We start from the raw sequence: 16,811 nt of genomic DNA, 5'->3' as shown, positions 1-16,811 counted from the left end.
TCTCGCGAGCACGTCGGCGGGGATTGGCATACGGCATGAGCGGCTCAATAATGTAATTAACTGGAGATGTGTGCTCCAGGGAGCACAAGCTCCAACCAGTGCGAAACTTTGACCGAAATTTTTGCATCCTTGTAAAACGTAAACTGTCGGTGTTTTATGCTGGAAATCTTAACAAACTCTCTTGCCTAAGGGCAGAAAAACTATTAAAGCATCAAAATATTTATTTTAAATTTCAAGGAATAACGGCGCCTGACACAGTCAAGATACAGTAGGATATCCAAACTGCATGAGAAAACAGTGAAAGTTTGTGCTCTGTCTTAGTCTTTCGTCCAGTTTTTTATGTTGTATGCTATGATTTGCTTTTGATATTGCGCAAAACTGCTTTCTTCTCGTATGAGTTTCACATTAAGCGCTTCTTCGCAAAGAAATTTACAGGCCGAATGCGTTAACACACTATTAAACGTTTCGAAGTACCAAAATGCGCCGAAATAACGTTTAGCCTGCCATACCTCATGATAATCGCCAAAAGGAAACGGCACCCTCTCCATGTTCTACCTTTGCTTCACGGTCATATCTGCGGTGGTTTTACGGCCGCTTGATGGAGATATCCCAAGTGGAAGCCGTAGCAGTCAGCACACCAACACGTCTTTACAAATAGTAAAACAGCTTGGTCTCTCGATTGTTATTGCCGCCAATAATGACCGACTTCAGTGCTGTAGGTTCAGCAGATCTTTCGCAATATAACGCAATCTTAGGATTTTTTTCTCTTTGCAATACCAATGACTTTTTTACCGTAATCATTTAGTTAAAGGAAAGTACTAATAGTCGCAAACAGTAATAGAAGCAACCGTTGGAATCTTATTGAAAGACATTCAAATATTGACGATATAGCCTGCCAGCAACAATAACGACTATCTATCCCAAAATATGGTTGTAAGCCTACTTTTCATTGAAAACATTGACAAGACCCGCCGACCACTATCGGCACCAACTTACGTCGCCCCTACCACTGCCCTTCCTCAACTTCAATGCTATGATTTTTTCTCCGCACCAAGGAGACCGTTTGCTTATTGACCATGGCTGCAAGCTATATAAGACCGCTTTAAGATTTAACCGCGTAGTTTATATCGCTAGAACTGGGTATCTGCGGTTATTTAATAAAATTTGAATCGGCTGGGAACTGAAACAAACGGCGTATCAAAAAATATAGGGTTCGCTTTAGTCTCGTGCGAAAGCTCTGTGCTGTCTGCCACCAGCGCCATCTGCTGGGCACCATGGACTGCGAGGGAAATTTTTAGTGGGGGCCGCATGATGGCGCTACGACTGCGTACCAAGCGTGGGGGAAATTTGCCGGAAGCATAGAAAATTTCGTACTCGCTTGGTTGCGACTTCTGTAATTAACATGCTCATGATTACTCATGTAAGTGTCAACATAACTAGAAGATACAATTTTTAAGAACTGTACATTCACTAGATGCGCCTTATTTATTCACTTCTAAACGTCGAAGTGTCATGGCGGAGTGCCAGCGTCCCTGTCATAATTACCATACAACTTCCTATTTACAGTTCGCGCGGACACTTTCGCGGACAGCCTCTGTCTATAACTTCCGTCCACGCAACTAATGAGCCAAGAAAGGCTTTCTTCTTAATATTCTCAATCACAAAGGGCGCCTTAACAGCGCATTGAATATAAAGATAAGGAGACTGAAAGGCGTAGGTTTAAACCGCATCGCCAAACGGAAGTGTCCAGTATAATCACGTGTGAGCGTGAACTACAACAGAGAGATTTCTGTACATGAACCTATTACCGAGCTCTAGTTTTACACTTAATAATCGAGCAAGCTTGGTGTACCTAGCAAACTCACCAGGTATTTTTTTTCCCACGTGCATTGTGAATTTCAATCAGGTCAATCAATGCATGACCGCAGTGGTACGCCAGCTATTGTGCTTTCAGAGCGGAAAAAGTAGAAAGGAGATAAATTTCATATACATATTTTGCTCTCATATAAGCCCTTCCTGTCCCTTCCTCACCTCCCCCCTCCCCCCCCCCCCCAAAAAAAAAGTGAGAGAAACCATTTCGCGGCGTTTTTAATTGACGAGGAACTTTCGGCAAACATTTCTTCAATTAGGAAAAATGGCACACAAAATAGGCTGGTGGCATAAATACATCATCCGTTATGATTCGCCTTTCAAATAAAACAAAGCGCACTCTGAGTCTAAACCAACTACAGATTATTCACGTGCTTTCTACCATTGGCCCCTGGACTTCGGCAATGCAAGTTAGACTCTATTTTTTCGTCAATTGCACTTTGCGTGGCTCGATAGTAGTTGTAACGGCGCCGTCCTCAGGGCTCTATACTGCATTAAAGTCCAGTTTTCGAAGTTTTTGGAACATAGACTTTTCAAATAAATGCCGAAATTTCCCCATAAATTTAAGGTACCATGGTGCATTCCTGACCCCAGAAGGCTCGACGTATCGCCTGCAACTGCCTGTAATGCAACGTGTCGCCTGCAATGCCTCCAGTAGGGCATGCGCCATTCGTCGCTTCCGAAGTGCTTAGCGTAAGCAGGGATCCATGCTAGAGAGAACAGAAGGCAGCTTTTTACATAAACCCGCAAGTTTAACTATCCTAGGTGGGCATAGCGCTCTCCACAGAGAGCCTAACTAGAATTCAGTGATGCTAGCATACAGCACACAAAGCATTCAGCACGAAGCTCAGCTGCAGCAAGTTACTGCAGTCACCATAAAGGCAGATCGAACGAAGGCACCCTTTGTTACCAAGCGTGGTTTCTGTTTGTCCTCGGCGTATTATTTACGACATTAGAAAGATGGCTGTCTATAGCATTTCGCAAGTGTTTCGTCATTCAGAAAAGGGCGCCTGCCAGCAAGCATCATTTTCAGCAGCGGTCAGTGCGTATGCACAAAAAGGAACGGGTGCAGTCATGAGGCGAACGCGTTCTTTACGCGAGTAAAAACGGTATGCTTAACATGCCTTGGATGTATATGGGTTTAAATTATATCTTTTAGCGTCAGTACGATTTGTTAACACCTCTGGACGTCTTATTTACATTGAGAATATTAAACTCTGGTTTATATTACTGTTGAAAGGGACCGGAGTTAAGACATGTGTGCTAAGCTTATTGGGTTTTTGGGGGAGTATAGTAAGAAAAAAATGGTTTTGCTCCAGCTGCTGCGACCGCAAAATTGGACATCACAAGATAACACAAGCACACAAGCTAAGCACTCACTCGACTCCTTGTGAAAAGTGGCGGCATTAGCAAGTCAAATGTACGGTAGGGAAAGCGTAATTAGACGCCTTAAGATTAGGTGGCTTTTTATAACAGTTAAGCTTCCAAAATCTTGTCAGGGTGTTTGCTTATTTTGGTCGCCGAGCTTTATCCTGGCTTCATCTCATTTCTGCAGTGCATGAAACTACCTCGACAACGATGATACATCAAGGAATGCTCACGAAATTAGGGCTCGTTATGACAAAGAAACTAATATGATGCATGACCTGGAGGCTCATTTTAATAACCGTAATTTCGCTCTCGGTAAGGTTTGACTGATTAGTGCTCTATAACTGTGTACGGAACTTTAACTACGTAGCACAACTTTTTATTTAGCTTCAACATTTTAGCTACATTAGTAATGCGCGAGGTACAACATATTTTTCCGCCTTCTTCAGCCGCTTAATTACAACCCATCTTCAAAATGTATATGATCTTGCACTCAATGCTGCAAATTAGAACTGAATATTGCACTAAATACATTGTATTGACACTAACATAATTATGAGCATTTCTGAAATAAGAATATATTTTTCGTACAGTAGGTAATGATAGGCCACTTATCTTGGGATTTTACGCGAAAACGTTGGCTATTGATATATTGAGAACCATTAGCTGTCTTTATTTACCAAGCTTGCATATTCCGCTGTGGGTAAATTCAGCTACAACCACAATGAAAAATTGCTGCCATCAGATAATATTTTTTCTAAAATCTGAAGTGCATTGTAAAAAAAAGCTATCACCACTTACCCATCATTGCCTACCCAACAGCGGCTTACTCATAAATGCGACCTGAAAACAAATTTAATATCCACGCTTCGCCATTGTTAACGTGTCCCAACAAATATTTATATTATTAAAATATACATCAGCTAAAGTATTATTATATACTGCGCACAAGTTTAAATATGATAGGCAATATTTATTTGCATTATTTACTTCCTATTATTAATAATAATATGGTCGTAATGTTATTGCTTTTATTTTTATTATTATTATTATTATTATTATTATTATTATTATTATTATTATTATTATTATTATTATTATTATTATTATTATTATTATTATTATTATTATTATTATTATTATTATTATTATTATTATTATTATTATTATTATTATTATTATTATTATTATTATTATTATTATTATTATTATTATTATTATTATTATTATTATTATTATTATTATTATTATTATTATTATTATTATTATTATTATTATTATTATTATTATTATTATTATTATTATTATTATTATTATTATTATTATTATTATTGTTGTTGTTGTTGTTCAGGTGTAATAATATTATTTAATACTACACCTCGTCAGAAGCGCCTCTTATGTTATCCGCATGACAATATTTTTGCATGAAACGATAACTCACTTAAGTTTGCCTTCCGTCCACTCAGGCCTACACCTTTCTTTTCTTCTTCACTGTTGCTTGCAGCTATTCCAACATGGAACCAACTCCTTAACTCAGGCCTTACCATAACTGATCCGCACAAGTTTAAATATGATAGGCAATATTTATTTGCATTATTTACTTCCTATTATTAATAATAATATGGTCGTAATATTATTGCTTTTATTATTATTATTATTATTATTATTATTATTATTATTATTATTATTATTATTATTATTATTATTATTATTATTATTATTATTATTATTATTATTATTATTATTATTATTGTTGTTGTTGTTCAGGTGTAATAATATTATTTAATACTACACCTCGTCAGAAGCGCCTCTTATGTTATCCGCATGACAATATTTTTGCATGAAACGATAACTCACTTAAGTTTGCCTTCCGTCCACTCAGGCCTACACCTTTCTTTTCTTCTTCACTGTTGCTTGCAGCTATTCCAACATGGAACCAACTCCTTAACTCAGGCCTTACCATAACTGATCCGCACAAGTTTAAATATGATAGGCAATATTTATTTGCATTATTTACTTCCTATTATTAATATTAATATGGTCGTAATATTATTGCTTTTATTATTATTGTTATTAATATTATTATTATTATTATTATTATTATTATTATTATTATTATTATTATTATTATTATTATTATTATTATTATTATTATTATTATTATTATTATTATTATTATTACCAAGACCTTTGGGTTGTTCCTGGGCACCGAAAAAATAAAGATTGATTGATTGATTGATTGATTATTATTATTATTATTATTATTATTATTATTATTATTATTATTATTATTATTATTATTATTATTATTATTATTATTATTATTATTATTATTATTATTATTATTATTATTATTATTATTATTATTATTATTATTATTATTATTATTCTGCATTCCTGCATTCCTTTCTTCCACGGCCCACCAGCCCCATCACCCGACCGACCCGACCGGTTCCCTCGCTTCCTCCCCGACGGGCGAACCTGACGGTGCGCTTGCCTCGCTTCGGGCTCTCCTCCTCGACGCACTTGAGGGAATCTCGTTTCTGAGCGACGAGGTCGCCCAGCTGCGGGAGGAGAATGAGCGCCTTCGTGGTGACAACTCGCGGGCGCTCGCTCTCCAGGCCGAGGTCGTTGCCTCTCTGCGGGCTGATGTTCGCAGCCTACGCGAGGAGCTTGCGAGGCGCCCTGCTTCATCGCAGCGTGATCCGCCTTTCGTCGAGCCCCTGTCCGCGAGCAGTCCTTCCCGTATGCTCCAGCCATCCAAGAGCTACTCTGCTGCCCTTCACAGTGGGATGGCACCCGTTGATTTGGCCACCTTCCCGACATCTGTATCTGTTCCCCCACTTAATTCGCCTGAGGCGCAGAAGAAGCACCGTAGCCCAGCCATCACTGGCTCGTCGAGCTCATCCAGTCTGAACGTCGCCAGACCTCAGAAGCGCCCGAAGGCTATTTTCGTCTCCAAGCTGTGCCCCGAGACAACGTCGGCTGATTTAACGAACCATCTGAAGTCCGTGAACGTCACCCCCCTTTCCTGCCGGCGGTTGAAAACTAAATATGACTCCTACTCGTCCTTCTACCTCACAGTCAGCGCGGAATTCTACGATCAACTTGTTGACCCTTCGATGTGGCCTACGGGCTGCATCTTCAAGGATTTTCGTGGAAAACTCCTGGATGGTATGTTACATCCTTCCCAGCTGACGGTTGATTGCAGTCAACCCTAACTTGGATATATATTACCAAAATGCCCGAGGTCTTCGGACTAAGGGACCTGTATTTTTTTCCAATGTTTTAGCCTCTTGTTATTCGGCTGTTGTAATTACTGAGACCTGGCTGTCTAGCGAAGTTAACTCAGGTGACTTCTTTCCTAATAACTATTCTGTTTTTCGAAGTGACCGCCCTGAATCAGCTTCTAAACAAAAGGGAGGAGGAGTGCTCATTGCTATTGACAGTTCCGTGCAGTGCGTTCAGCGTTCCGACCTGGAAACCATCGAAGAATCTGTCTGGTTAGAGCTAACTTTAACTCGACATCAAAAACTCTTATTGGCAGCTTTCTATATTTCCCCTAATCTGCCTCCTCCTGCCTACGTTGATGTACTACATTCTATTGAATATGTTATCACTTCTCATAGCAAGCACAAACTGCTCATTTTAGGGGATTTTAATACTCCAGGTATTAACTGGAATACCTTTACATATTCACACAACAATCATTATGTAGTTAGTAAGTGCAACCGGCTTTTAGATTTCATAGCTTTTAACACCTTGCAGCAACACAATTTAATTGATAACTGTTGTGGTAATGTTCTAGACATTTGTTTATCTAATTTTGAAAATGTTCGTGTCTCGACATCTGACATCTCACTTACTCGCTGTGACAAATTTCATCCTCCAATTCTAATAACGGCTTCGGTTTCTGTCCCACCTTCTGCTAATTCAAATCGTGAGGGGAATTGCCCCCGTTTCGCTTATGCACTTGGCGACTATGTTGGTCTCTTCGGTTTTTTCTCTTCTGTCGACTGGTCCGTCTTAAACGAAATCAGCGATGTTGACGAACAAGTCAGTGGCTTCACTGAAATAGTTCTCAATGGTATGCGCCAGTACATACCTGTGCGCACTCCTACTAGTAGCAAGTTTCCGTTCTGGTTTTCCAAGGAACTTAGAACAGCGCTGAAACTTAAGGAGCGGGCCCACCATAAAGCGAAACGCCCTGGGCTGGATACATGGGCAGATGAATTTCGCCGCTTGCGTTCCCTTTGCAAACGCCTGTACAAGCGTGATCATGAGTCCTATCTTGAATATTTAGAGAATAGTGCCTCTAATCGTTCTACTGAATTCTGGAGATACGTTCGCAAACGCTCGAATAAATCTGATAGTCATATTCACTTAGTTGACTCTCATGGGAATGAAATTCGGAACGTCGCTGACGGCTTTGCTCAACACTTTTCCTCCGTGTACAAATCTCCACGTTGCGATTCCGTATGCCTTCCAGCTGGCGCACCTAATTCCGTTCTTCTTGACGAGAAGTTAGTAAGTGAGAGTCTTAAGTGTTTGAAACCATCTTTGTCCCCTGGACCTGATGGCATTCCAGCCGCCATAATAAAAGCCTTCAATAGTACCTTCGTCCCTGTTTTAACCACGATATTTAATAACTGTTTGAAAAATTCTGCCTTTCCCCGCGTGTGGAAAACGGCGCGTGTTTTCCCTGTCTTCAAATCAGGAAACAAATCTGAAGTTTCGAACTACCGCCCCATTTCTCTTCTTTGTGCAACCTCTAAGCTTTTTGAATTAGCTTTGCACAAAGTACTTTCCTTCCACCTCAAACATGTAATCATACATAATCAGCATGGTTTCATAAAAGGTCGTTCTACTACAACTAACCTTGTGACTTTTATGACGTATACATCAGCTGAAGTCCTTCAGAGGAGTCAGGTAGACGCTGTGTACTGTGATTTGAGCAAAGCTTTCGACGTTGTTACTCACTCATTACTTCTTCAAAAGCTTCTGCTGCTTGAGATCGACGTTTCAATTGTAGCCCTCTTACGCAACTATCTTCTTGATCGGTCCTGCTTTGTCAGTGTAAATGGACAGACCTCATTTGTTTACACTCCAACCAGCGGAGTTCCTCAGGGCTCGGTATTAGGCCCGCTTCTGTTCTCTGTTTTTATCAATGACGTTTCCTCCGTGGTCAATAACTCCTCGTTTCTCCTTTATGCGGACGATATAAAAATGTTCAAGGCAATACATACTCTTCATGATTGCTTCTCATTGCAATCGGACATATCCGCCTTCTCTGATTGGTGCTTGAAGAATGGGCTCACTCTCAATTCATCTAAAACCAAGGTTGTCTCATTTACGCGTAAAACGCACAGTCTTCTCTACTCTTATTCTGTGAATGGTAGGCCACTGCCCAGGGTTGATGAAATTAATGACCTCGGCGTACTTTTCGACCGTAGCCTCAGCTTCTCCTCTCATACAAAACGCATTGCTCTACGGGCTATGCGTACACTCGGCTTCATCTGCAGGCTTTCGAGAGAGTTTCGATCCCAACTCCCTTTCTTAAAGCTCTACCTCTCCATATGCTTGCCGCTTTTGGAATATGCGTCTGTTGTTTGGAGCGGCACTTGCCAGTCGAACTGTGAAAAAATCGACAGAGTTCAGATAAAGTTTTTATGCATATTTCAACATCGGTTTTCTTGCAAAACTTCTAGCTCTCATCCCAGACGGAGTAACTCACTGCAGCTTCCTTCTCTTAGCTGCCGTCGCGTGAGGGCAGATATAATTTTCTTGTATAAACTTCTTCATGGTCACATTCTATGCCCTCAGCTCCTAGCGCGTATCCTTTTGCGTGTACCGCGAAAGAGCATAAGGGAATTCAGACCATTTCAAGTTTCTGCGCTCCTGCACTCCCTCTCCCCTCTGGACAGAATGCAAAATTTGTTTAATTCTCTTTGTCCTCACCTTGATATATTCGAAAATTCTCTCCCTTCCTTTATATTGAATGTCCGTGACGTTTCACTTTGAGCACTCTTTTTCTCATACATAACTTCCCCTTTCATGCATTTTGTCTTTACTACACTTGTGCGTTTGCACCGGTATTATATTGTTTTTTTCTCTCCTTAATTGTACATCACGTGTACTTGTTTTCATTAATATTATTTCTTTAATACTGTGTACTCACGCCTGATTGTCTGTAACGCGTTCACTAATTACAGTTCTTATTGTGTATGATTGTATTTCTAGCTTGTATTTCAGAGATCTCTTATTCGTTCATATTAGTATTGGCTTTATTCTTGTTTGTATTTTGATATATGCTGTACTTGGCTGTTATCGGTCGTTCTTGTGTTCATTCTCTTTGTTTATTGTTTTATTAGTTATTTATGTGTCTGTTGCCTGTTCTAGCTGTTTTCATTTACCGCTGTTCTCGCTGTTTCCTTGTTCTCGCTTTTTTGCTTCATGCTTGCTGTCGCGCCTAGTTTATGTGTCTTTTTTTTCTATCGCCTTGACTGCTGCATTACCTCCCCTGAGTGTCTTCCTTTGTAGTGAAATAAATGTACATTTTGTGCGTGTGAATGGTGTACCAGCACCAAGACCTTTGGGTTGTTCCTGGGCACCGAAAAAATAAAGATTGATTGATTGATTGATTGATTATTATTATTATTATTATTATTATTATTATTATTATTATTATTATTATTATTATTATTATTATTATTATTATTATTATTATTATTATTATTATTATTATTATTATTGTTGTTGTTGTTGTTGTTCAGGTGTAATAATATTATTTAATACTACACCTCGTCAGAAGCGCCTCTTATGTTATCCGCATGACAATATTTTTGCATGAAACGATAACTCACTTAAGTTTGCCTTCCGTCCACTCAGGCCTACACCTTTCTTTTCTTCTTCACTGTTGCTTGCAGCTATTCCAACATGGAACCAACTCCTTAACTCAGGCCTTACCATAACTGATCCTGAAAATTTTCGCTGTGTGGTCACTCACTGAATTTAGTGTTCATGCTTACCATTTTTATGATTTATCTGCCTTTAGTCAATGCTGCGTTGTCTACGGCGAAGGATCTCCTTGAAATTTTGGAGTCCTTTTCATCACATTTCTTTTTACAGAGGAGGCTGTGATAGCTTTGGTCTATGCGTTGAGCCCTGGATTGTGCCATGAAAGCTGCAGGGCCAGCCGTAAGATATTAAATACTTAGTGACAAATTGATTTACCTTGATAGAATAAATGTAAGGCATTTTAATATACCATAATTGATAAATTAAAACTATTAAATTCAAATTGCGTGCTGCCATCTGCGGCAGGCGGCCACTGCCATTTGCGGCCAACAGGTGGCAAGGTGGCGTAAGTGAAATTAGTGTTCCTGTATATGCTACAGCAAGGAGCTCCTGCGGGGGCATACACAGGAACACTAAGCGAAATCCCTTTCTGCACGCTTAGAGGAGATGAAGGAGAGGGAAAGAGCGAAATGAAAGACTGAGCGGGGGTAGGAGGCAACGGATGGCTGCACGGCTCAGCTTTAGCCTACGCTGAAGATTCCACGGCAAATTGCAAGGCCTAAAGGCTAAACCAAAGGTGTAACGGCTTCGCTGATCAATGCGTTACGCCGCTAAGCTTAGCGATACAAATATTTGTTTGGAGCTGAAACCTGTGTGATCTTGGATGACGTTTGTGTGCCATCTCAAGTAATGTAAATCTTCCCCACTATACCAGGTGTTCCAGTGAGGATTTTACGTTAATTTCAAAAAGAGGCTTTTTGGGGTAAAATGTCGCTTTTGTGTCATAGTAGTACCAGTGTTGGCGGACAGCAGAAAACCGGTGAATCGATTTAAGTAGTAAGCTGTATAAGTAATTTTTAATAATTAACGGTTGAACTTTTAGAGATAGGCGCCTATTTACAACTTGAGATTTGTAGCCGCTCGTTAGTAATAACCATATCAGTTTTATGAATTTCGAAAACGTGATTATCCTCGGCGCTGTGGCTCGACAAAATTTGGCCACATCGTGCCCAAATTAATGCGCTTTCGAAAAGCAAGCAGGCAACGCTACCTTTGAAGTGCACGTAACTAGTGAAAATAGCCAAATTTTGTGGAGCCACAGCCTAAGGGTAATTGCGTTTTCTAAATTGCAAAAACTAACGGGCGCCTTAGCGTTTTTATGGAGGAAAAACGCTAAGGCGCCCGTGTGCTGTGCGATGTAAGTGCACGTTAAAAATCCCCAGGTGGTCGAAATTATTCCGGAGCCCTCCTCTACTACACCTCTCTCTTCCTTTCTTCTTTCGCTCCCTCCTTTACTCTTCCCTTACGGCGCGGTTCAGGTGTCCAACGATAAATGAGACAGATACTGCGCCATTTCCTCCCCCCCCCCCAAAACCAATTATTATTACTAACGACCGGCTACAAATGTCTAGTTGCAAATTGGCGCCTAACTCTAATAGGTAAATATTGATTATTAAAAATATTTAACCAGTTTACTACTTAAAACGAGTTACAGGTTTTGCTGGCGTCTGTCAACATTGGTACTATTATGCTGAAATGGCCGTATTTTTACCCCAAATACCAATTTTTGATAAATACTCAGTCTTGCCTGAAACACCTGGTTGTGTGCTACTGGGCACTTTAAGAGCAAAATAAATATTGATGGCGATAATGATTATGATGCCGATTATGGTGTTTAAGTTCAAATCACAGAGTCCCAGAGGATTATTAGGTAAGATATTGCTGTACACACTAAGACACCTAGAATTAGGAGGCACTGTCAAAAGCAGCCTATGTAACCATAATTTTCTAATGTTTGCAATTGTGTATCCAACGTCTTAACTTTTTAGAACCACATTTTTGGGAGCCGCGACTCCATCTTTGCTGTGAAATTTCAAGCTATCTGATTTTACGCTTTTTCTCACGAACGTGAATTCAGGTAATTTATTCTCGGGTCGAGCGCGTCTCACGCTTTTCTGCATGCGCTCATAAGCTTTAGAATCCGGATAAAACTTTTCATTGCAGTTCAACCTCCGTTTGGAGCGTAATGTCTATGCATTTGATTTTAACGCACTGGCATTAAATTCCCCCTTCACCACAAAATCCGGTGTCGGCGTTGACGGCTCCGGAGTTGTGAGCAATAAAATTGGCGCTGGTGTAGCACTGCTTAAATCTGTAGTGACGTGATATCTACAGCTGGCCAAGAGGAACTTGCTCAGTTGAACTGCAAAGTCAGTCATTCGCCGCTCCGTTTAGCTGGGCGTTCTTTCTTCATCTTCGTCCCACTTGACATGGCGCATGCGCACAGCTCTGGCAGCTCGGTTTCACTGGCGCGATGCGCCGCCGGCAGTAGCAGCTGCTCCGTACTACTTGGCTGGTCACGTAAGCAACCAGGTGACAAACCACGTGATCAGCCACGGCACCACGCCGCCGGCAGCTGCTCGGCACCACGTGACAGCCTGGCGGCGCAGCCACAGGGTGGCAGCCCAGCCGCAGTGTAGCGGCGCAGCCACAGCGTGGCGGCGCCGTCAGGCTGAAGGCTCAAAATGCTACCGCAGTGTAGCTATCGCTACAAAACCACTGGCAAGCATTTGGCATGTGGGTCCCCAGAGAGCAACCTAGGAGGGAGGTGTGCAACCTATGTCACATGACCTCGCGTCGCCGCGTCGTCACAACTTGCCCATTAGCTGGGTGCAAACTGCCCATCACATCAACTGCCAGTTAAAATAATTATTTTTCCCTCGGGAAGAGCAACCTGGGCCGCACAAGGCACACCGCTGAGAGCAGCTATCATCGCAGGGCAGTGGCGCCGCATTTAGCCGCTGCATCCCTGCGCCAGGACTGGTATGTGGACTCCCAGGGATCTATGAATGCAAATTACAGATGACATTCTCACTATACGGCAATTAATTCACTACTTTGTCGCCTCATACCCTTAAAGCGGAGCTGAAGTATACCCCCGTTTTTTTTTCCTTGCGGCATAAATTATTCATTCACAACAAAATGTGCAAACATTGGGCGGGACACTTAAGCTCCGACTTAAAGGTATGAAGTGATAGCGTAACCTATTAATTCCCATTTATGCAGAAGGTCATGCTCTACTTGCATAGATCCCTGGGATTCCTCATACTCCTCCTGGAGCAGTGGTGCTGCGGTTAAGCGATGCGCCAGGGCCCTCCGATGGAAGGTGCTTTTTGTGGTGGGCCCTACTGTTGTGAGGCCCAGGTTGCTGTTTCAGGGCGACCAATCAGTAATTTAAGTGCCAGGGTGGGCCGTTGGCTCACTATCTGGCGAGCAGGTTGTGACGACGTCACAAGGTCCCGTAATATAGGTCCCCACCTGCCTTCTAGGTTGCTCTCTGGGGGCCGCCTGCTACAGCCATGCCAGTGATTTCACGCTCACAACGCCGACAACATCGACACCGGATTTGCTGGTTTATGGGGCCATTAAGGCTGTCGCGTTAAAATTCAGCATGCTTATGAACCAGTTCTAAAAGGAAACTGCCTGTGTGATGCTGAGAAGTAGTGCTGTTTCCTTCCTCTTTCCGGGCTTTTCTGCTGAGAACCAAACAACCAAAACCAGGTGAAGCAATATCATAGCGAACACGGATTTGGGCGGCCCACACAACTCTGTATTTTGAGAGCTGAAATAATTTTCGAAGCATTCTCAGCACTAGATTGAAACAAGTCGCCCACACAACTCTGTATTTTGAGAGCTGAAATAATTTTCGAAGCATTCTCAGCACTAGATTGAAACAAGTCTGAAAGCAATTGCAGTTTCCTAAGAACGGGAATTTGAATTTATTCTCTAACAAAAAATTTAACAGGTTATTATTTCTTGAACAGTTCACATTAATTCAATCCATCTTCATCCCAGTATCGAACTTGCAAGGCGAGAGATAGGAAAGAAAAATACTCGTTTGCCACACTTTTTCTCGTATCAACTTAGTATTAGGCACTGCAGTGTACTGGAAAAGTTTTCATTAAGCACGTCACGACGACCAACGTCATGGGCAGACATTACAATGGTTACTGAGTTACAATTTCTTTCAAGGAAATACTTTCTGGGAATATTTTACTACGTGAAATATTTCAATTTGTTTGCTTTATTCAGGACTAAGGAGTGCATACGATAACGGAGGTTAGGCGCATGCTTATCCTGATGTATAAATACTTAATCTTGCTACTCGTTCCCAATTAAAAAGCTTTGTGGACACAAGAGCGCTAGTAAAAAACTTTGGGAACACATATAAGTGCACCTTAAATGTCCAAGCACATCACGTGACTGTAATCACCATCCTGTATCGATAGTAAGCTTTGGTAACGTTAGTAACTTTCACTCTGTTCTACTTAATGGAACTGAGCCTGCAAGAATTGCGTAACTGTTTAATTGATCATCGCTTAAATCGTAATCTATTGTATTAACCGCCAGTCCTCTATAATGCTTCGGCCCTGAGGGTATATGTAAGTAACCAAATAAACAAATAATTCCGCCGCGGTGGCTCAGTGGTTATGGCGTTCGGCTGCTGACCCGAAAGACGCGGGTTTGATCCCGGCAGCGGCGGTCGCATTTCGATGCAGGCGAAATTCTAGAGGCTGGTGTACTGTGCGATGTCAGTGGAGGTTAAATAACCCCAGGTGGTCGAAAATTCCAGAGCCCTTCAATACGGCTTCCTTCATAGCTTGACTCGCTTTGGGACGTTAAACCCCCAGAAACCAATCCAAACCAAATAAATGTTCCTGTATTGGAATTGGAATTCGCCTACTGTGCGATGTGAGGCGCTCGCACATGGCGGCTATTATACTGAACGAACGTTTCTCAGTGGTGTAGAGGTAGCGTGCTTGAGTGCCGATCGAAAGGAGATTCCGCTTGGCCATTTTCTATTTTCTGCGCCGTTTCTTTGCTATGTGCCTACCCTCTCAAACGGTCAGGATCTTTTAATTACGCCGACGACGGCGTTTCCACCAAACGCGCCCTTTAATTTTGTCTCTCGGAAAGCAGAGACCGGCGGTGGGGCGCATTGGATGTTCTAAAAACGACGATAGGCCACATGCAAAAGACGCTGCAGCAAGTAACGCTCGGACAGCTCCAAGCGATATTCCAACACATTTCTACGCAGCATCAAGAAAGAAGGCAAACAGTCGGTCTCCCCCTGATGAAAATAAAAAAAAACAAATGTATAGCGAGATCAGTAATAAAAATTTATGGCGGCATCTACCTTGGTTCATTAGGCTGACTCAAGAGGCAAGAAAGATAAACGACTCCTGCCGTCATGGAAGAGCGTTTCACGCGTTTCTGACCCCATGAGAGACCATTCATGTGCACCGGTGCTATGAACCGCCTGCAGCATCAGGTTGCGAGGATGGCCGCTTCGTGTTTGTTACAATTTTGTTACAGCGGTAGTCAATCCCTACGGTCGACTGAGGGAATAGCAGTGTGTAGGATTCCTCCGCTCGCTCGTTGCCGGCTGATCTTTTACGGCTGCTAGAGCAGCCTGCTTCAGGAACGGTGTGTGCGCCATCGAGTGAGGAAATAAGGCCAGGCCGATGATTACAGAGATGAAGAAAATATATTCAGTGACCCGGTAAGGGTTATCATTCATAAGAACAACATGTATCTTTACCTCGGTTGATAATCAGGGCCACTGGAAGTGTGCTCTCACCGCAGTCGTGCGTGAACCTTGCGGAAAAAACATGCCACTCTTTGGATCTTGACGCTTATTTTTACGTTACTGGCTTGTGGAATTTGCTAGCTGCTCAGCTCCGCTTATTTTTTGCCTCACGGAATCTTTCGTGGACATTCGTGTGGGAAAGATGGAGCCTTTAAGGCAATAAGAACCTTCATAAAAGGCACAGAAAGCCTTTTGGTGCTATTTATTGTACTGCAATATTGACAGAGTAAGGTAGGATGATGAGATTATGAAGTTTTCTCAGATAGCGTGGCCACAGACTTGTTGAACAGTGGACGGAACTAGGCAGTTTATTATGACAATGACAGTAGATTTGTTGTAAAACAATTTTGGTATTCAGACACAACAATGTGGACTTAGCACATGCTATAGAGCCTCAAAGCTTCGCTACTAATTGGTTCGGTTTGGTTTATGGTGGTTTAACGTCCCTAAGCGACTCAGACTATGAGAGACGCCGTAGTGAAGGTCTCCAGAGATCTCAATCACCTGGGGTTCTTTTACGTGCACTGACATCGCAGAGAACACGGACCTCTAGAATTTCGCCTCCATCGAAATTCGACCGCCGCGGCCGGGATCTAACCCGCGTCTGTCTGGTCAGCAGCCGAGCGCCATAACCACTGAGCCACCGCGGCGGCTCCCGCTACTAATTCCTTAAAAAGAAAGCACAGGACAAAACGCGTTTTGTCCTGTGCTTTCTTTTCTTAGGCTCTCGTCGTTTTGTGCGGTTGCGATATGCACACCATTGTTAGCCACCAACTAGACCGCCTTTGCTTGTTACATGTAATACCTCAAGCACTGCTCTGCTACTGTCGGAAGAATTTTTAACTTGACTGGGTGGGAGAATTCTGTCATGATATTAGCTGAAACAACCATTTAGTTTCTTACTGCT

Source organism: Amblyomma americanum, chromosome 4 (assembly GCF_052857255.1).
Source record: "Amblyomma americanum isolate KBUSLIRL-KWMA chromosome 4, ASM5285725v1, whole genome shotgun sequence".
In the NCBI taxonomy this organism is placed as follows: Eukaryota; Metazoa; Arthropoda; class Arachnida; order Ixodida; family Ixodidae; genus Amblyomma; species Amblyomma americanum.
This window is presented reverse-complemented; position numbering follows the sequence as displayed.